This window comes from Lontra canadensis, unplaced genomic scaffold (genome assembly GCF_010015895.1).
Source record: "Lontra canadensis isolate GAN:19392208 unplaced genomic scaffold, GSC_riverotter_1.0 scaffold3, whole genome shotgun sequence".
Lineage (NCBI taxonomy): Eukaryota > Metazoa > Chordata > Mammalia > Carnivora > Mustelidae > Lontra > Lontra canadensis.
The window spans coordinates 31037944-31060457 of record NW_022630997.1 but is presented as its reverse complement, the minus strand read 5'-3'; the positions used below and the strand labels follow the sequence as shown (position 1 = coordinate 31060457).

The following is a 22514-nucleotide window of genomic DNA, read 5'->3' as shown; positions in this document are numbered from 1 at the left end:
ATCTCCTCCATCTGTAGAATGGAATATGTGCTGATGGTTGGGGAATTTTACATACTGCATGACCCCATTCATGTAAAAAGATCCTTGGAAAGCATATTTAGATAGCTCTGTATAGATAAACAATGAACTGTCTGTGGTAGTTATCTCTGGCAGACAGAGGATGGGATGAAAGGGGAGCTTGATCATGGTAGATGGATAGCGGCTATCCATGTTGGTGGCAAAGGTGTCTCTGCCCAGCACCGTGGGTCTTGCCTTCCCCCTCTGGGGGCTCCTGCCCCACAGAGCCCGCCCTGCCCTCTGCACCCAGTGCAGGCCCTGCTCACTGGATCTCCGAGGAGAGCCCTCCTCTGCCCTGGGTCCTACTACGTGCCACCACGGACTCGCTCTGGGCCAGTCACAGACAGAAGAAAGAATGACAAGGTGCCCCCTCCAGCCTTCCTCCCTGACACGATACTCCAAGTCCAGCCAGCACACACACAGGAAGGATGAATCTGCAAACCACCGTGCCAAGAGTACCAGAGCAAGCATGATGTTCAAACCAGTGTTCGTGCCACATGGGTCCACCGAGAGGATGTTGTAAAGGAGCAAACTAGCCTATGGGAGAAAAACTGAGAAGAGCAGTTGCCTTCAGGATGGGGGGAGGGGGTCAAGGATCGCCTGGCAAGTGATCTGAGGGGTTTTCTGGGGTCAATGGTAAACTCTGGGTCTTCCTGAGGTGTGCATTTACCAGAAGTCATCAAATGATGCACTAAAGTTTGCTGCAATTTAAAAAGAGAACTCGTAACAAATATCAGTATAAATAGTGAAATACATACAGAATGATGCGTTTTGGGGATGACGTAGCCTGATGGCAGTAACTGGTTTGAAACGCACAAAAAAATACGCACTGTGTCTGTATTTGTGTGTGGGCATAGATGGGTGTGTTTGCAAGACAGAGAGAGAGCACTAGATAGACAAAATTATAATGAAATATGGTCAGATATTAAATATGAACTGTAAAACCCAGGTAGTGGAGATGGGGCTGTTTCTTGTACTGGTGTTTCCACTTTGCTGTAGGTTTGGAAATTTCCTTCACAAAGTCCGAGAAAATATCAAAGTACTGAATGGTAAAAATAAACGGTGACACAGCCGAGGCAAAGTCACGGCAGGTACAAAGTGACAAGTGACTAATGAGAGGGACAGAGCAAGGGCGGTGGGAATCCAGAGGGGCCAGTGAATCAGGGAAGGGGCAAGGGGCAGACTCCTGGGAGTGAGGCCTCAAAGGAGGGGTGGACTGAACCCTGGAAAGTGGACGGAGTGGCTTGCAGGAAGCCCAGTGTCACCCCTCGCCCCAGCCTTAGAGCTGAGGGGAGACCTGCCTGGCCTTGATGGGGGCTAGGGACCTCACACTCTCAGGCCAGGCTGGGGTTCAGGAAGTGGCCTGCTCAGTGCGCTCGGGCCCTGTGTAGGAGATGCCAGCATGAGCCACCGCGGTGGAGAAATGACGAGTCTGTTCTCACTCCTGCCAGCTTTTCTAGGTGCTATGGCCATGGGATTTATTCACCATGCTAAGACCAGACACTCACACAAGTCACACTAACACCAAACACTCACACAGGGCCTGAGGGCACTGAGCCGAGGATGGGCTGGACACCAGGCATAGAGGCAGGAAGGCCAGCAGAGACCTCTACCTCACCCTGGAGAGCACCCCGAGAGGCTGAAAAGGTCCTGAGTCTCATGCTCGTCCCCTGTCTGCTTCCCAAGGCTCCCTGACCCACTGATTTATTTTGAGTGACAGCCTGATGAAATGCCTCCTTTGATTTCATTTGGGGTCCAGGATCCTGCCTTGAGCTTGGCCTCCCAGTGACTGTCACGTTGTGGCAGCTTCCTCAAGAGGGCAACAACTGAAAAGGTCAGAACAGGAAATGCTGAGTTAAGCTGTCAGTGGGTGTGTGGCAAGGCACCCGTCACCCTGGCCTGGCCACCATGGGGGAGTGTAGATGACCGTCATTTGCACCTGCAGTTTGACAGGCTGCTGCGACGCCATGGCCTGTGCGTGTCCAGGGGACATAATCAGAGAAATGAAGCTGTCAGGTCAGCTACACAGCTCAGTGCTTTAAACCAGAAGAGCCTACTTGTGTGGGGTCTCTTCCCCACCTCCCCCCTCGCGCTGCAGGTTGGTGCAGAAGACAGGAGGAATCAGAGAGTTGCGTCTCACAGCTTATTTGGCTGGAGATGCTTTCATCCGGGATGATTTCCCCACACTCTCCACACATGGCCTCAGCACTGCGGCCAGGGGCACCATGATGATGGGAATATTAGTACCACTACTCCTGCTTAGGGCTGGCCAACTTCTAGATCCTGTGCCAGTCCTCATAAAATCCCCTGGCCTTCTGTCTCACATCTGCTCATGGGTGTTGTTATTGCTACTTCTTGGAGACAAGAGGGGAGCTCACAGATGTTCAGTGGTTTGTTCCGGTGGCACGTTCATGGGCAGCACAGCCAGATGTGAACACAGGTCTGTCTGACCCCATGGTCTGTGGCACTATGCCCCTACAGTTAGGAGTGCAGAAGCCAGAGCCAGCCTCTGGGTCTGCATCTGGATGGATCCAGCTCAGTGCTGTTAGCAGTGGAAGAAATGTGCTTATCCATCCACTTCTGCTGTACTGATCCGCAGTGTGCACACACAGAGTCCATTACAGAGAGGGGGCTTCTGTCCCAGTAGTCACTGCATAGGAGTCCTCACCAGACTGACGCAAGGACCCCTGGATGGGGAGAGGGCACCCTTGTGAAGTTCCAGATGTGAGGGAGAGGAGTTCCCCATAACCACTGGATGAGATGTTAGCTGTATTTGTATGGATGCCTTCTGTCTGGCTATGTTCCCAGTAGGACACTGGCCATTTAACTGTGTCTAATTCTTTAGTCATCCATTGAGATAATGTTTCTCTTCTGCACATTGCTGATGTGGTAAGTTACACTGATATTTTAAATACTGAATCAGACTTGTATTGTAGGAGTTTTCCCTAATTCTTCTTGATGTGCTGTGCTTTTTATATATTCTCAGATTTCATTTTACAGTGCTCTGTTGAAGGTTTTTAAATATATTTTTTCTTGTTATGTATAAACTTTTGACTGTGAGATTTAAAAAGTAATGACACTGTTTTTATTGTGGTAATCATTTAACGATATATACATGTCAAGTCTTTACATGGAATACCTTAAACTTATACACAGGTGTGTGTCAATTATACCTCCATAGTAATGGGAAAACAGTCATTAAGGATATCACCACACCACAACCCATGCTTGACATGCACACTCCAGTGAAACATAGCTGTACTACTATGCTCCATGCACGCTCATATGACCAAAATGTTTCTGTACAACTGTGTTACATGCACATACGACACTCTTGAGACACCCACACACTACCCACATACCAAATGTTCACACACCTCATATCACACACACACATGCACACAGCACATTCTGTCTAGAACAGTTGACTACAGCTCTTACCTCCTACACAGACAAAGTAACTCTCCCCAGCCATGACTTCATGACAGGAATTTACCACCAGCTAGAATAGAAAGAGGGATGGCATGTCAGGGATAGTGAATGGAGGGGACAAGGTAAGAAGCCACCTCATTCCTTTTCTCACATTTAGCCCACACTCACCAAGTTAACAATGTCTTCCAGGGACTTGAATCCATTGTCTACACCATACATTTGATCCCTTCTTTCTACAATGTCATTCAGCTACAAGAGAGAAGAAGTGACTTGAGCCCATGGCCAGAAGTGGAGGATACATACGTCCCCATCCCAGGAGAGGGTCTCTTCCCTCATGCCATGTTGGATTCCAAGGGCCAGGCCTTGGCATCGGTCAGCAGCCCACACTTAGGAAAGGGAAAGCCCTTCCACCTGTGCCTCTGGTGGCAGGTTTTACACACTTGTCATTCACTTCTGGAGTGGCTATCTGCTATCCAGACACTACAGGTGGGTTAGAGGAACATTCCTAGGAAAGCTGCCTGTGAACGCTTTCCCCATCTAGGCTCATGGAGGGGCACCTGGTTACCTGTTCTGAATTACCTGGTCTTTCCTATAGTCTTTTACACCCACGCAATAAACTTTGGCACCCATATTTCGAGCCTTCTCAGCCTAAGAGAAAGAACCCTTTGAGTACAAAATACCAAATACATGGAACAAAATGCTGGTAACAATTGGTTGGACTCACTTCAGACTTAGTCTCCTCAAATGACTTTTGCGTCAGTGGTCCTGTGTTCAGAGCAATAATCAGACTGGCAGCACTGTTGCCTGCAGGGGAAATAGGGAGTGACCCCATTGGTAGGGGCACAGAAAATGACTTTCTTTGCAGGCTGCTGGAGCCACAACACTGCTCCCGTACCTCCTTCTCCAAGGGAAAAGTGCCCAGACCTCAGCACCTGCCATCACGAGCATCTGGAGGACTAGAAGGCCAGATCTGATAGGAAAGGGAGCCTTAGCCAGGATGTTAGATGAAGATGGTCTGGGCAGAGCACAGCCTTTTCCAGTGTTGGAAACACAGTCACAGGATGATATCAGCCAAAGGGAAGGAAAGGAAGGGAAAAGAGCCAGGACCAGAAATGTAATGGAGACAAAGTGTGGGTAGCAAGGGGGAAATCCATCACTTTTTTCGGGAAATGGAATCTTGTCTGCTCTAGGTCCCCTGGCTTTTCCGTTTTCTTGTTCAGGCATCCCAAGTGTAGTTCAAGCACCTTTCAGTTACCAAGAACTTAGAAGGTACACATATAGCCCCACGTTACTCTGAGACACATCACTAGGGATGGTTTTCATTTTCAATGCACAGAGGAGGGATCTATGGTCCAGAGAGGACAGCACCTTGCTCCAAGAGTCAGTGATAGTAAGGGGCTGACCAGGGTCTGTACCAGACCTCCCTGAGGCCCAGGCCTGCTCTGCCCCTACACCTGCCCACAGTGAAGTCACCAGGCAACTTACCTTTGGCATTTTCTTGTTCAATCTGCTCATTTGCCTGCAAGGAAATGAAAGAGTATTGTGGGAGGGCAGTGGGAGGACACAGGAATACTCTAAGAACTCCATAAAGCAGAAGTCCTTAGAACTCTAGATTCGGTACCTTTTTAAATCCTTCCTGCATATTTGTGGCTCCGGTAGGCACTATATTCTGGAGTTTAGTGAGACCATCACTTATTTCATTTCTAAAAAACAAAAATCAGAAAAGTGGTTGAAGTGATATTTGGTCTTGATATTAAAGGCAGCCCCAAGCCGTTCTGGAACCACTGTGCAATGTGTACATGTCTGGCTGGGACAAGACACAAGTCAAGTAGCCCGGTCATGACCTTCAGCCCCCTGTCTTTGATATTGACAGGCCATGCTTAGGCCTCCACTGTCTCCCATTGGGTGAGCATAGGGTGGGAGATGCTGCTTTGCTAGTCCCATGGCTATGGCCTGGCTTTCTCTGCACTCGTCACAGTCTCAGGCACACAGATCTGGGGGACCCCCAAGGCCTTGCCTTGACCATCCACGGTGAATGTGGGGCACACCCATGGAGGTGTCACTGTGAATCCCACTCATGATGTGATGGGCAGGGATGCTAGAAGTTACCAGGTCCCTCAGGAAGGCACACTATCCTCCAACATGTAAGGCTGAGTTTGGAAAAGTCATCCTGCTGATTGATGCTCCTGCCCTGTCCCATCCTCCCCTGCCACAGACCCTTGAGGTTGACCCAGTACCCCCAAGCTTCTTTCCCTTCTGGACTGGTCCTAAAGGAAGTAGCAAGCTGCTTTGTGAGTACACTGGGGCTCCTGAGCTCATGTGCTCCTGAAGAAAAAGGCCAAAGCCTGGGGAAGTGGCCCTGAGGAGTGATCCCCTGGCAGCCACGGGTCTGTGGCCAGACAACTGCTGTGAAGGCAGATCTCATAGGTGGGATGGGGACACAGGAGGGGCTGGGTGTTTAGGTTCAGGCCAATCCCATGTGACAATCTGGGCTGGCACAGCCAGTCTAGGAGAGAGTGGACCCTGAGAAGGCTTCTCACTGTGGGAAGTGCAGATGTTGCTGTCGGGGAGACTTAAGAGCCCCAGGTCCAGCCCTGTCCAGCCCACCCAGCCCAGGAGGTGAGGCCTGGGACCTGTGGCCAGTGGAGCCACACCAGACACTAGCCAGCCCAGCAGAATCATTCTCCTTCTTCTTGCCACATTTTGGAAAAAATTTTTTTGACTGAACCCTCAAATATGGGGTAACTCTCATCCCTTCTTAATCTCTGGCCTAGGAGCCCCCTGGCCAGGCATATGCTTGCTTGCCCCAATGGCCCCAAGGAAGTGCTGCCTCTCCAGCCCTACTCCTAGTTCTGAACTTGGAAAGAATATAGGCTCTTATCACCCTCAGACAGACTCCTCTTAAAATATTACTCCCTTGCCAAAACATAATTACTCATCATTTCCACTCCCCTGGGCACACTGCTACTCCTGTACCTTCATTTGGGGAAGATGTCACTATGTTCTCTGTGCGAGAGGACCAGGAGGCCTTCCCTAAGCCCCCACACAGGTTCTCACATCTGGGCCCCAAGACACTCACCTTGGAGAAGGCAGAAGTCTTCCCCTCCCCAAAGGACGGCTCTTCCACCAGAGCCCCCTGCCCAGCAGTCTTGCATCTCTCTGCCACTTGCCAGCATCACCCCCAATGGACTTGCTTTCTTCCACCTCATATGCACTCAGGTCTATCTGTTCTAAACACATAACCACACATATGCACAAACCCATGCCTCCACTAATGCTTGGAGCAGCCAGCCCACTCCCCGCTTCTCCTGGAGTCAGACATGAGAGTGCTGTTTCCATGCACTGACATCAGCACTCTGCTGCTCTTGGTTTGTCTCCATGGTATTGAATGGTGGCTCTATGTTCCAAATCCTGGGTCCATACAGTCCTAAGGGTGCTCAACCTCTTTTGTGTATCCCCCCTCTCTAAATTGCGTTTCAGCCATTTGTGTTCATGAGAATCTTAACCGCCATAATTTTCCACTTTCAGACTTTTGGGTAAACTGCTGGGCCTACCATGGTCCACCTAGGATGTGGCACATCATGCCTTTCTCAAGTGCCCTATCCCAGCCTTGTGCTCAGAACCCTACTCATGTGCTCTCTTATCTCAGAGCAACCAAAGGAGCAAAACCCCTCCACTGAAAACATCAGTACTTCGATGCTGCCCATCCCTTCCTTCCTGTGTCTGATCTGTCTCCCATCCACCCCTCCTCCCACACCGGACCAGGGCAGAGAGCGATACACAACACAGGTCACTGTTCATAAAGGACCTGCACATCTGCTCCATACAATCCTAGGAGTCCTCACATATAGCGCATTCTTCAAAAATCAAATAGCATGGAGGGAAGCATTCAGGACAGCTCTAGGTCAGGGCTTAGAGTGGTGGAGATGGTCTAGCAACATATCATCTGCCAATGTCAGGGAAGCCAGGGCTCAGAGAAGGCTAGGGAGCCAGATCTGGGAGTCAGGGTGCACAATGAGTGGACCTCAAGCCAGCACAGCCTGCACTCCATTGGCCTTCCCAATGTGGCTTCAGGGAATACTTCAGCTTCCTGGCAGTCCCTAAGACTTGGCTCTTCATGTCTGCCATGGGGGATCCAATCAGTGCTTACCTGTCTGATGTGAGCGTCATAAGGGTGTGGCCCTGTGTGGAGTAGGTAATGAAGGACATCCGCATTTTCAAGCTAGAGAGGAAGCATGTGCTTGTGAGAAGCCATCAACACAGGCTCAAAATGATGCCAATAAAGCTAAAAAAAAACTCCAAAAAACACCCCCCCCCCCCAAAAAAAAGTTTCACTGCAGCCAGTGAGAGGCAGTCTATGTCAGTTTCTACAGTTCCCACTATAACTCTTCTGATTTCAGGTCCATTTCCCAAACACTGGAAGTTCCCACAAATGTAGTGAAAAACTTTGAGGCTGGTAAGATGTGTCACCTCCTCAGAATAGAATGCCAAGATGGAATCCTGCTCCCTTCTTACATTCTTAAAGAACGCATTCCACACACACATGAACATGCACATACACACACACACACAGAGGCACATGCACAACATATCATAAGGAGATAAACACCTTCACATTCCTGCATGCAGGGCTCGCCCCTGTCCTCTCTTCTACTGTAACATTCTTTGGACCTTCATTCCCTTCCCTCCTAATTCCTTCTTCATCTCCTTCTCTTGCCAAAGAAATTATTCTCTTTCTTGGAAGCCATTTATATACATCCCTTCCTTCCCATCCTCTGGCTACTATCTTCTGCTCTGTAGACCCTCAGTATCATTGAGCTAAATTGTTACAATAGGTCCCTAGCTGAGCTCTTTATTTGCTCTTGGCTCTTGTTCCAACTAATTTTATCCACTTAGGAACAGACTTCTTTTCATGAAGCACATCCTTGATCATGTGAGAGCCCTACTCAAGAATCCTGTACTTTCTATAGGAAGTAGGAATTTCCAGCAGGAAATTCAAGCCCTGTGGCCTGGCATTAAGAGCCCTTATATTCTTGGCTCCAAGGTGACTGGTCCAGCCTCATCTTCAAGTCTTCTCCTGACTAAACCTATTCTACCAACAAACAGACCATTTCCTCCACAAGACATCTTCTTAGTGGTTCCTGTTACTTTGGCTTTCCCCATTCTTCAAGGTCTAGTTCAAATTTCCACATCTTCTAGGTAATTAGCCTTGACTTTTTCCTCTAGGAATTCTTGCTTTTACCTTTATATTGCCATGTAAGACTTTTGTCCCTTTCTCTTGGCCATTGGTATCATTTAACCAGGTGTTTAGTTACTGAGCTACTGGTCAGTGTGCTTTAACTTCCTTTCCAAGCTGGTAAGGTTCTCAGAAGCAGACTATGTCCCCTTTAATTTCTCCTCTCAGGCAAGAGCCAGCAAAATCTGCTGAGAAGCAATGGACAATTTGAATTTCCCTCTTTTCCTGTTTCAGAACACCATTGTGAGCACTGTGCTTTTGGCCTGAGGGACTTCCATGTCCACTGAATCTAAGCAGCTGTGTATCTTCCTGGCAGAGGAAAATACCCTGCAGCATGGAGAGCCTTACTTTGGAAACTTCTTCACTGCATCATCCACAAATGTGTAAATGTCCTTCCAATTGTTGTTCACGCTCTCTGACCTGAAAACAAAGACTTGAGTCAGACAGAAGAGGCATATACATTGGGTGGGAAGTTTCTGCCCAATACCTCCCATAGCTCCTTTAGCAAGCTCCTCCTTATCCCACATAACTGAAGTCTGCCACACACCCTTGGTGACCTCTTTAGGTCACCCTGGTGGTGATTTTCATCAGTGTGAATGGTGGGAAGGTTGAATAACCAGATGCACATGCTTGGGACCAAGTGAGTTCCAGGGAGGAAGGACTTTGGGTGGCAAACCAGGATGGTTGGTTTGGTTATGGTAGGTGGTTATAGTAGGTGGACAAGAAATGAAGGAGGATGCATTTGCTGGAAAACACATTCTGATTCTGACATGTTAGCTCTCTTGGTTCTCCATTTTCCTTTGGAATAGCCATTAACAGCTGTATGCTCCTCGTCTACTCTTTAAAGTTGTATAGTGGGGTGCAAGGCAGGGCTTTTGGCACTGCATTCTATTATATACCTTTTTGAACCAACAGATCCAGCCTCAGAAGGTGGCCCAAACCAGTCCTGTAATCCTCTGCTGGATTCTGGATTCTTGGGTATCAGGCTACCCTTACATACCTCCTTAGATTGGGGATCCATTTGTAAGCCTAAGTCTGACCTGCCAACCATCCCTCATGACACACACAAATTCTGCTCACACCTTCATGGTTTCCAGCACTCCCAGAGCAAGAAGAGACATTCACAATAGGGGACTACACCTCAGGCCAGGAAGGATGTGCTACTCAGACAATTTTATTTTCCTCCATCCTTCAAAGCTGAGCCACTCTGGACATGAAAGGCCTATTCCAACACCACTGCAAGAGGAGAGATAGGAACAGACCTGGGACACTGATGTTCTGTTGCCATCATGCGCTGACCAGCAAGGAAAGCCACAGATCCTTCCTCTCCCTATTTTCCATTTCTTACTCATTAGCTCCCACCTTAGTTCCTGGATAGTGAAGATGCTGAATGGGGGTGGAGTCTTATGATATCCCCTTTTGTCTAGATGAGAAGTTCTTAAATGTGCTCTACCAGCCCAGGGTTCAAAGATCTTTGCAGTCCAACATACATACTCTATAGTTCTGTACTAATTCAAATTTATGATTCGCAAATGTGAGGTTCACTAAGTGTCTTGGTCAAGATCCTGCTGATGACAAAGGGTGAAAGAGTTGGATGCCTAGCCTGGACTCTTTTTCCGGACTATGACAATTCATGTCTTTCTTATGTCATATGAATTCAAGAAACCCACAAGGAGGCCCTTCCTCTTTCCTCCAGTAATGACTACGTCAATTTCCAAGTAAGATAAAACATGGAAATATTAATTACTCAACATAAATTTATTTACATTGGGCTTTTATTACAGAGGAACTAAAGCTATTTGGGTTTAATAAACATATTGTATGCAACACTGAAAAGTTTACAGTGAGGAAGAATATACTTCCAGAAATTATGAAATGTATTCATAAATTTGCCAATCTTCAGAATGCTGGGAGAAGAGTACATAATAGCTCACCTTTCAGTTTTCACTAGTAACTAAAGTTTCCAAGGGCTAATAATTTTAATCAATATGTGCAATTAAAACTACTACAAATCATAAGACAAATGACTCTACTGGGAGAACAGTATTTTTGTTAAGAAAAGGTAGAGATATGAAAACGAACTTTTGTTAAGGGAAAAGAAAGTAAATTTGTTCTAAAGAGGATGGTCATTTTAGAATGGAAAAAAATGAGGAATATAAGATAAAAACCAAATGGAAGTAGAAAGCAGAAAGCAAGAGAAAATCTTATCTAGTAAAGCTGATGAAAAATGAATGAATTTATTGTTGGGTTTTTAAAATAAGCTTTAATGTCAATGGTGTATCTATGCAAAATTAAAATGTAATTCTCTTTCTTTTGTTGAACAGAAAGTTTTCTTAAACTATTGGTGTGCTCTTAATAAGAGATTAAGAAATGTTGTTATTTACCCTGTAATCTATTTTGAAAGCAAATATATTTCATCTTACCAGAATAATTTCTTGTGCTTCATGTTATCATTATCAGGTCTTTGATTACTTGAGCCTTCTCTATTAAAAAAGCTAAACTTTCTTTTAACAACTATGTAACTTTTTTAGTTTGCCTTAGAAATCTTTGTCACTTCTGTTGAATAGCTAACCCAGATCACCTTTTGATATTTTTTATAAACTTCCCATAGAAATTCTAAATGAAGTCCTTTTGATCTTGAATTAACTTTGATATATATAAGAAGGTCCCTGGAACATCTCAAAAGATTTTTTTTCTGTCTTTATAAAAGATACATGTTAGACTAATTAGGTTAATTTAACATGTCAAATTACATGGGAAGCATTGTCAAATAATAAGTGATGCTAAACCTTCTTTAGGTTATATTAGTATGGATATATGTTACTGATATGTGTTCCAGAAATTGTATGAAATTTCTAGAAATCTGATATGTGTTGGTATAATGTTATCAGTCATAATTCTAATTATTATCTTAAAATGTCTGTCAGAAAAAATAAAATTTTCTTGTCAATTTCATTGTAACAGACTCTCATGAAATCTTTCCAATTGGCTACTTTTAAATCTTTTGATATTTACAGTTACTGTTTTACTCTAATGCTTTTGCAAAAGTGCTTCCTCTTCAAAGAGATTCATGAAAGGGGCTGACAAATACAGGTTGGTTTTTTTTTTAAGATTTTATTTATTTGACAGACAGAGATCACAAGTAGGCAGAGAAGCAGGCAGAGACAGAGGGGGAAGCAGGCTCCCTGCTGAGCAGAAAGCCCGATGCAGGGCTTGATCCCAGGACCCTGGGATCATGACCCAAGCTGAAGGCAGAGGCTTAACCCACTGAGCCACCCAGACGCCCATGAATACAGGTTTTTGATAACTTTAAGAACATACCTTCAGCTGGTTATACTACAAGAATTTTTTAACTCTAATGGAGAGAATGATATATTCATAAAACTGTTAACAATAATTAAGTACACAGGACTGAAAGAACTTATAAGGATGATTATAATTTTGTAAGACTTTGAAACATTGCTCTTTTGTCTACATTTTGTTTTCCAGAGTTAAGAAGCACCATTTCTCTTCTCTTTTAACCTATCTATAACATAGCAATTTGCTAAAGCAAACTTTTTACAACAAAAATGGAATACTGTTGGTCTTTGTACAACATGGGTGTTAGGAGTGCCAACCCCCTGCGGAGTTGAAAATTCACATATAAATTTACCTCCCCTCAAAATTCAACTGTATTTTAAATCACACTGTGACTTAAAAGTAAGGTAGAAGTTGCCAAATGACTAGAAGAGAAGGGAAGGTGGAGGAAAGATGTAGGGAAGGCTGGAACAGCAAGCAGCAGGGTTCTGATCTGTTCCTGGCCCTCTTATGTGAAGCTTAGATCATGGAGGTCCCTAACTGAGAGGCATAAAGAAACCAGTTCTGTGGAGGGATTCTTGCCAAAGTGGTGGGTCCAGTGACTGGCCAGAGTCCGCGAAGAACTACAGAATAAGGACCACTGGGATGGGGTCTAACGGAACACCAGGTGCAGGATAGTAGGCAGTGGATAGCAAGAGGGTGCTGTTCACGGTGCTGAAAATTCTCTGGGCTGGGTAACTAATACCACCAGGGAACTGGAGGCTTAAGGCTTGTCATAATTTCCTGCAAGTAGGAACTGCATTACAAACACATAAGAGGGGTCAGGTGGAGCAAGTGACCTAGAGAGATGATTAAAAGTGCTCTGTCTTCCCCCAGACTTTGCTTGGAAGAAGGGTTCCCGGGGCACCTGGGTGGCTCAGTGGGTTAAGCCTCTGCCTTTGGCTCAGGTCATGATCTCAGGGTCCTGGGATCTGAGCCCTGCATCGGGGTCTCTGCTCAGCAGGGAGCCTGCTTCCCCCCCCACCCCGCCTACTGCTCTGCCTACTTGTGACTTCTTTCTCTGTCAAATAAATAAATTTTTTTTAAAAAAGGAAGAAGGGTTCCCATATTCCTGGGTAGAGAGCAAGGAGTGGTATAAGTACTGCCCGCTAACTGATTGCACCACTGGAACTCTGTGAGCTCCTAAAGGAGGGCATGTGATGTGATGAGCACTGGGTGTTATACGTAACTAATGAATCATAGAACACTATGTCAAAAACTAATGATGTGCTATCTGTTGGCTAACTGAATTTAAACTAAAAAAAAAAAAAAAAAAAAGGAAAACCAAAACCAAAAACAAGGAAGAAAGGGAGGGGAGGGAGGAAGGAAGGAATGGGCGTCATTTAAGGATCCAGCTTTGCTAACTTTGGATGCAGATGAGGAGAAATGTAATGTCTCTTTCTACTGATGTCCAGTATTTATATTTTAAAAAATCTATGTATAAATGGACCTATACAATTCAAACCCGTTGTTCAAATGTCAACTGTAGTTGTCTTTTTCTATCTGACCCCTCTATTATCCAGAAATTCTTGAATATTCTTATTTTACATGACAATATAGGTATTTGCATAAGTTCAATGAAAATTTGTTCTTGTTACAGGACAAAATTGGGCAACTGCTTAGTCTGGTTTCTTAGCCTAAAAAAGCTTTTAAAAATGTAATCTAAGTTATGACAAGGTTTAAGAAAACAACATGGACTTTATAAAGACAATAAATCCCCTTAGCTATCACCAAAGCTTTAACTGGAATATTGTATTTGAGATTATATGCTAAATCACTATTCTTGCTCTACTTACGAAAATAACCATACCCAGTTTAATAGGATTAGACATGTTTTGCAAACAGATTAGTCTTACTATGATAGTTTCTGGTAGAAATTGGAGTAATTGTAGAGATAAAAAGTATTTTCAGTAGAAACTATAACACACCCTGATGGGTATCAGATTTTAGACCTGTTCACTGACTTTGAATGTTGTTACCTACTTGTAAAATGAAATGGATTCTAAATTATTGTTTTTCTCCAATATCTGTCTCCAACTCTCCAAACTAATGGTTTCAATTTTCTTCCACCTTTATATTAGGAATTACCAAGAACAAAAACTGCCCTTTTCCCAAAGCCCTGCAAACTGAGCTGGATAACTTGATATGAAACTTCATAGAAATCAACACAATGACTCATGCACAGACAATTTTTGTGTCTCTTGCTGTGTGGGCCATTCAGAACATTTACTTGAGGACCCAGTAACATCACCAGAGACAATCAATTTACAGAAGATGCTTTGAACCAACATCTAGGAGCCCAATGTCTAGAAGTCTTCTCACCTGGCTGCTCTCTGAATTCAGAACCTTATGCAGAGTCTGCTTCAATCATTGACTGTTTTCACTGAAATGCCTCGAATAAAATACCTGATTACTGACATGGTATAAGTCAAACTTTGGAAGTGCACCTACAATACCATCTCCTGAAATGAGACATCACTGTTTAACTGAACTGACCTATTCTCAAGACTAAGGGATGGGTTCAATGGGAGGAAACAAACTACCAACTCAACTTCTAGACTGAAAATTCTTGAGGAAATTTCAAAGTGTGCCTGTTTTAAGGATTATTTCAAGCTGTTAAGGTGGTTTTAGATACAAGACTCAGGCTAACAATGAGGAGTCTCTGACATAGCAATTACTTCCTGCTGTAATTATTTCAATACTGATATTATACACATTAAAATATGAGAAATTAATAAACAAGCCACTTAACTAAGCAGGTGGATGTCTCTTCTGGTATATTCTTTGATTTATTTGATACCAACTGGTTTTGTTCATGTATGCGTTGGCTAAGGAACATTCTTAAGTTTCTTACTAGTGTCCTCCTGATAGTCAGCGTGGTAGTCTCCCTGGTGTGCTATATTCTCTCAAGGGTCTTAAATATATGTTTGCAACCATCATCAGTACATCAGATGGTCTCAGTGCACTTGGAGAAACAAAAACGATGAACAGATAAATAGCAAAAACAATTCTTCCAATGTATCTGTGACATTATTACCTCAAGCTTCATGACAAGACAAGAACAATTTAACCCTAATGGTAACTAAGAGTGGCACTAATATCAATTTTTTAAATTTAAATTCAATTAGCCAAGGTAAGCTCATCATTTGTCTTTGACATAATGTTCAATGATTCATTAGTTGAACATAACACCCAGTGCTCATCATACTGAATTGTTGATCAGTCTCTCCTGTATGAGAGGATGACCAAAAGGGGGGAATTATTAAAGTGTTAACACAAAGAGCCATTGTACTGAGGTGGCTCTAATGCCTTGAAAGCATACATATGCACACCAAACACAAGTAGCGAAATTGGCTTTCCCAAATAAGGCAACTGCTTAAACTGTAATTATTTGAATAATTTCTTTGATTTTCTTCCACATCTTCTCTATATAAAACTCCTATCAGTGGAGTGTCCCTAACAACTGGGCTTTTGAGCTTCCTGATTCAAATCTATGCACACTCAAATCCTTAAAAATGATAAAGTGCCTCAGTTTACCTTTTAACACCAGGGAAGGTGGCTGTGAGCTCCTCTCCCATCCCCAATGCACCCACAGTGACAATGTCTAGAATTCCAATGTCCTTAGAATGAATGGATCTTGAAGCTCTGCTTCTCCCCTCTATATCAGCTTCTCTTTCCACATCCATACCACACAGGCAGGAGCTGTCTTGGGGGTCAGTCCATCCATTCTCCTTTCATGGGACACATCTGCCCTGGGATCCTACCCGTTTTTCCCTAGCCTTTCAGGCCTCCTGGGAACTCCCAAGACCTTCCCCTTTTCACTACAGCTGTTGCTTCCATCCTTCACTCTTTCTTACCCATGCTCCCCAAGGAAGCCAAATGGCTCTAACGAAAACATAGATCTGATCCATCTCTCGTCTGATAAGAGCCCTCCATCCATGGACTCCCAGTTACCCTTAAGGTGAAGTACACAACTCCTACAGGTCTGAACTTAAGGTGAAGTACACACCTCCTCCTTTACCTTAAGGTTAAGTACCACTCCCACCCCCATCAGCCTGTCTTCTTCCTTCCCCCTCTTTCTCCTTACACTTGAATCCTCTGGGATCCCCTGAGAGCCTCAATGCTCAGGTCTTTGCAAAGGCCACTCTCTCTGCCTGGAGCTCCCTGGCTTTCACATACCAATAAGGCAGGCACACTGGAACAGTCACTCATTTTCACCCTATTCAGTCTAATGAATGACCAAATGAATAAGGAATCCAATGAATAAACTGGAAGCAAACCTTCAAGACCTTCCTACAGGTGACAGATTCCTTTTATATTTAAGATGAGCACAGGTATTCTCAGAAATTTACCCAGCCTTGAAGTCTTTGAAATGGGCTATGGAATCAGACATTTCAGAGTGTCAATTCTGGTTCCATGTCTTTCTCTCTGAGGGATTTGAATCAGGAAATGCCAAACCCAAGGGCCTAATTCCCTGCCCCGAGAAGCCTCCCTCCCTCATCAATAAAATAGGGATAATAACATTTATCTACAGTTGTGAGGAAGATTCAGTGATGAAGCTGTTTTCCTAGCTTACTCTTACCCCCAGTCTAGGGCCATACTTTGTCTCCCCCATCCAATCTGTCTGGATTCCTGTGACCTCTAGTTTCAAATTAAATGTAGAATCTGGCCACTTATCATTACCACCCCTACCTTATTGGTATATACCATTATCAGGTCATCTGTGGACCTCTGCACCAGCTCCTCACTGCTCTCTGTCTTTGTGTCCACGAACTATGATCCTTTTAGAACAGGTTCCAATCACATACCTCCTCTGCTCAAAAACATGGTCCCCACCCCAAACCTCCTCATAGTCCTATCAGCCCTGCCTTTCCTGACCACCTCTTTAGAATGCCTTCTCATTCCCCCACCTCACACCTTCTTTGGGAAAGAGGAGAAGAGACTAACCCCTATTGTTTAATGTTGTGCAGCAAACTAGCTTAAATGACATTGAGAAAATCACTTGACTCTCCAGAATCTGTTGCATTACCCCAAATAGAAAAATAGATCTTGCTCCTCCAAGCAGGAGGACGCTTAAAGTGGTCAACACATTGCCTGGCTTACAAAAAGTGCTCAATTAATATTGTTTTATATTCTACCTGTGCCAAGAGCCCTTCATATCTATTGCAGGGTTGGACTGTGACCATATTGGGCATAATAGCAGAAAGAGAGGTATGGACTGGGGCACTGTAACAGGATGGCACCAGAGGGGGCCCTTTGGACTCAATGCCATTCTCTGCAAAAACTGACAGAAAGGGAAACTTCATTTCCTCACAATTCCCATCCATACCCCAACCCCAATGCCCAAGTGAGAAACCACCATCCCTCTGGGCTATGCCAGGTACCAGTGAGGCACAATCTGCTCAGGACAACTCAGAAGTCCCTCCATGGGACAGTGTGAAGGGACTTATTCAGTGGGCACAGTAGCTTCCAGCTCTGCTGGATTTCCTTAAATGCTAGTGGACCAGGCATACATCTCCACAGTCAGTAGCCTCCATGGAGAATAGAAGGAATCAGAGGCAGTACAGCCTAAGATGCTGCAATCAGGGCATGCAGGAAGCTACTTCATGAAACCTCTAGATGCCTCCCACCTTTCTAGGAAATCAAAAATGCAAATGCCTTCCCTACTCTACATCCCAGGATGCCTTCCCCCCACCCCAGGATGGCTTTGAGAATGACAAAAGTGCAGTAAAATGGGCTCTGGAAATCAAAAAAGTGCTTTAACACTTTATTGACAGTCATGTTACTGTTACTGTGGATTTAGTAAAGTTCATTCTCAACCTACTAGAGAAGTTGAAAATGGAACCAAGGTAATGTTTGCAATCTCTTCAAGCATGAAGATCTACCTTCTTTCCTTCTTAAGGGCCACAAAGTGTCTAATGCATAGCACAGGTTCCTAGGACAAAACCTGGTCAGATCAAACTGTTCTGAAAGTGCACACTTTCAGAAAAGTGGTCTCCAAGTTGTCAAAGAAAGAAGCAAAACACTTAGCAGCATGAAAGAAAAGAACATCCCAGTGATACTATGAGAATGCCCAATGGAAGCAACATGTCAATCTCTGTGGTCCTATAAAAACAGAACTCATTTGGGTAAAAAACAGAACAGACAAAAACCCAGACCCATAGATAGCTTCTAACAAGTGCTGAGGAGGAGCTTCTAGCAATCACCTGTCCCTCCGACTGTTTAAGGGCATTCACATTATAGAACCAGGCCATGCTGATGGAGGGACTGAAAGCCACCCAGAAACTCTATGGTGGCCTTTATCCCTTTCTAAAAGGAAGAGTCTCAGGGAACAAATTCTTGGGGCTTTCCTTCTATCTCAGGAATAAGGCACTCAAAGAGGGTTTTATGTTGGGTCTGTCAAGAATTTTACCCCTCCCCTTTCCCAGAGGCTGGGGTCTCCTTGAAGCCCTTCATGCCAGCAGTGACCATGGGGTCAGAAGTGCCCTGGGGACACCCCAGGTCAGGATGGGAAGGCTGCTTACGTGTCCAGGATAAAGTAGAGATCAAAGGCACCCTCGCAGGTTTTCACCTTCTCTGTCTTGCTCCTGTAGTACCTGGTGCCCTGGTGGGAGTTTCTCCAGCCTGGGAGGTGGTGCAGGAAGCTCCCTGTGCTCAGCAATGGAGGTGGCAGCAGCAGGAGCAGGAACAGGGAAAGTGCAGGGCCTGGGACACAGATGCTGCTGCTCGCTATTTTCTTAGCTGTCCCTGAGGCCCCACTCTCTCCTGGAGCAGGAGTGGGATTCGTGCTGGCCATGCCCAACCACCACATGCCTCTGCCTCATCCACTGTCTCCCCGCAACCCCTGTGCCCTGAGGCCTTGTCCCCTCTAGCCCTTTCCCTAAGATGCTCTGAGAGCCTCCACCTGACACCTGCCCTTTGGGCAGAAGAGGCCAATGGCTGGCTCTGGGAAGATGGCCCCACTGCCTTAGTGGCCCTTCCCCTGCCCCACAGAGGCAGAATTCCCTGTGATGTCCCTTCTGATGGACAGGAGGGTTGGCATGGTGACTTTGTGACCTGCAGCTCTGCTCAGTGTCCTGCCTGTTGACAACCCCAGGTGGGAGTCATGGGATCTTTGAATGGGGGATAAGATGAGGCTGCCATTTGTCCCTTATCCCAAACCCTCCAGATGGCCATTCAAATCCTCAAGACCCTGCCTTTTTATAACTCAAAGCAGGCAGCTGAGGTGGTTTAGATGAGGACATCCCTGTGGGTGAGAAGGTCCAGGAACCAGGAGACTAGAGTACAGTAATAGTCATTGGTGTGAACACCCATGGACATGGAAGGATCTAGAAGGTCAAGAAGGTTTGTGCAAGCATTCCAAAGTCCTTTGTAAATGAGGGACACTCCAGTTAGGTACTGCTGTGTAACAAACCGCCCCAATGTAGTGACATACAAGAGAACCATTTCCTATGTGCACAGGTTCTGTGGATCAGAAATGCAGAGAAGGCTGAGAGGGGATGGCTTGCCTGTGCTTCATGGAAAAAACACAGGCATGGACAACTCTGAGTCAAAAGTGATTGCAAAAAGTCAGTATGCAACATAAAAAGCATTTAGAAATTCATTAACTGATTTTATTTTCTTCATTTTTTGTATACACAAAACAAGAGTGATATATACTAAATATCCTTCTAAGTTTAAAATAGATCTTCCAATGTTTATTATATAAAAATTACAAGTGATAAAAAGGCAGTTTTGTTTTCTTTTTTGGAGTGGTATTTAAAACCATGGAACATCTTTTTTTATTAATTATTTTTATTAACATATAATGTATTATTTGCCCCAGGGGTTACAGGTCTGAATCGTCAGGCTTACACACCTCATAGCACTCACCATATCACATATCCTCCCCAATGTCCATAACCCCACCACCCTCACCATACCCCACCCCCCCCAGTAACCCTCAGTTTGTTTTGTGAGATAAAGAGTCTCTTATGGTTTGTCTCCCACCTGATCCCATCTTGTTTTATTTTTCCCTTCTCTACCCTCCAAACCCCGCACTCTGCCTCTCAAATTCCTCATATCACGGAGATCATATGATAATTGTCTTTCTCTGATTGACTTATTTCACTCAGCATAATACTCTCAAGTTCTATCCACACAGTTGTAAATGGCAAGATTTCATTTCTTTTGATGGCTGCATAGTATTCCATTGTATATATATACCACATCTTCTTTATCCATTCATCTGTTAACGGACATCTGGGTTCTTTCCATACTTTGGCTATTTTGGACATTGCTTCTATAAACATTCGGGTGTACGTGCCCCCTCGGATCACTATGTTTGTATCTTTAGGGTAAATATCCAGTAGTGCAATTGCTGGGTTGTAGGGTAGCTCTATTTTCAACTTTTTGAGGAAACTCCATGCTGTTTTCCAGAGTGGCTGCACCAGCTTGCATTCCCACCAACAGTGTAGGAGGGTTCCCCTTTCTCTGCATCCTCTCCAACATCTGTCCTTTCCCGACTTGTTAATTTTAGCCATTCTGACTGGTGTGAGGTGGTATCTCATTGTGGTTTTGACTTGTATTTCCCTGATGACGAGTGATGTTGATCATTTTTTGATGTGTCTGTTGGCCATCTGGATGTCTTCTTTGCAGAAATGTCTGTTCTTGTCCTCTACTCATTTCTTGATTGGAGTATCTGTTCTTTGGGTGTTAAGTTTGATAAGTTCTTTATAGATTTTGGATACTAGCCCTTTATCTGATACATCCTTTGCGGATATCTTCTCCCACTCTGCATTTGTCTTTTGGTTTTGTTGACTGTTTCCTTTGCTGTGCAAAAGCTTTTGATCTTGATGAAGTCCCACTAGTTCATTTTTGCCCTTGCTTCCCTTGCCTTTGGTGATAAAACCATGGGATATCTTAAATGGTATTCTGGAATTGATAAGATTGGTATGCATCTGTCATTAGTGTAGTAGCTTTGTTTCACATCCTTCATGGCACTTGGTATTGTCACACTTTTTCATGCTTATCTATTGATTAGACATCTCATTGTGGTCTTAATTTGCATTTCCATAATTCCTGATGGAACTGTTTATCTGCTCAAGAGATTTTGGGTCATTCATTTTTGTTTATGAAATTCTTGTTCTTACTGTACCTTCTCTGATTCAGGTATTCATACTTTTTATACTGATTCCTTATACATTTTGGATACAAATCCTTTATCAGTTGTTGCAGGTATTTTCTTTTGGCCTGTAGCTTATTTTTCACTTTTAAGATTTTCAGGATTTTGTATTGTAATTAAGTGATTTTTTTTTCTGTTAAAGTGAGACACACTTTATCTTAAAAGTTTTAAAGATTTTACTTCACACTGAAGTTTTTAATCCTACAGTAATTAATTAGTTAAGTGTGATTTGTGCCAGGGATCTAACTTCATGTTTTCTCATATGTATGTCTCAATACCATCCTTTTCGATTTGTTCACTGTTCTATTTTCTTCTGAATGATTTGCATGTCACCTCTGATGTGTTGCAAGTCCCATGCAGGTATGGATGTGGATCTGTGCTCTCTTATCCATTCTGTGCATCCATCTACTGGTTTATATTGATAGTGTAAATACCACACTATCTCAATTATTATAGTGTGGATGTTTGTATTATTTTTCCTTGCTGTCCCTTCCTCTCGTAGAGAAGGACTGTGCTTCCCTACCACATTCAGGACAGGCTTGGACTTGATTCCACCAGTGAAATGTTAACAGAAGTACATGAGCCACTTCTGGACAGACACTTTAAGAATCTAGATATGATTCAGGTGGACCCAACAGCAATCCCAATGGCAATGCACTCCTGGGAATCTGAGGTGGTTGTGTATATGTGGGAGAGTGAGAAATATGGGTAGAAAATAATATTTGTGCCTTTAAGCTGATCAGATTGGGGGGTTGTTATCAGAAGACAGCCTGGCCAAATATGATACACACAGGGCATCGGTTACTAATCTAGCATACAGAGGTCTACAGCAAGTCCCAGCAGGGGCAATATAAATCATCTACCTTATTTTTTTTATAGCCACTTGTTCTTTCATATAAATCTTAGAATCAGATCATCAATTCTCCACTCCCCCAAACCCTCTTAATATTTGATTACAATAACATTAAATATATAGATACCTTTGAAAGGATTTGAAATTGTCATCTAGCCTCACCTATTGGTGAACATGGCAATAGCTCTGTTTGTTTGGTCTTTTTTAATGCTTTCATATAAACTTCCCTATGAAGATCTTAAACTGTTTAGCCACATGCCTTTTCTATACTGTATATATACCAATATATGTCTGCTTATGTACATGCATACATATATACACATATATTTACATACATATACATATACATATAGCTGCTATTATAAATGGCATTTTAAAAAATAGTTTTTAAACTGTTAATTGGTGTTGTGGACACATTTATTAATTTATTGATTATT

At 44.0% G+C, this 22514-nt stretch overlaps 2 long non-coding RNA genes across 2 annotated transcripts; both read right to left on the bottom strand.

Annotated features, from left to right (window-relative positions):
* Positions 1-4953: 4953 nt before the first annotated feature.
* On the bottom strand, positions 4954-7774 carry LOC116879524. The gene is made up of 3 exons (XR_004385048.1): positions 7640-7774; positions 5111-5192; positions 4954-5008 (listed from the first exon to the last, which is right to left on the bottom strand). It is a non-coding gene; the product is annotated as an uncharacterized LOC116879524 (long non-coding RNA).
* A 1345-nt stretch (positions 7775-9119) lies between these two features.
* Positions 9120-19056, bottom strand: LOC116879518. The gene is made up of 3 exons (XR_004385047.1): positions 18966-19056; positions 18586-18826; positions 9120-9145 (listed from the first exon to the last, which is right to left on the bottom strand). It is a non-coding gene; the product is annotated as an uncharacterized LOC116879518 (long non-coding RNA).
* Positions 19057-22514: the final 3458 nt, after the last annotated feature.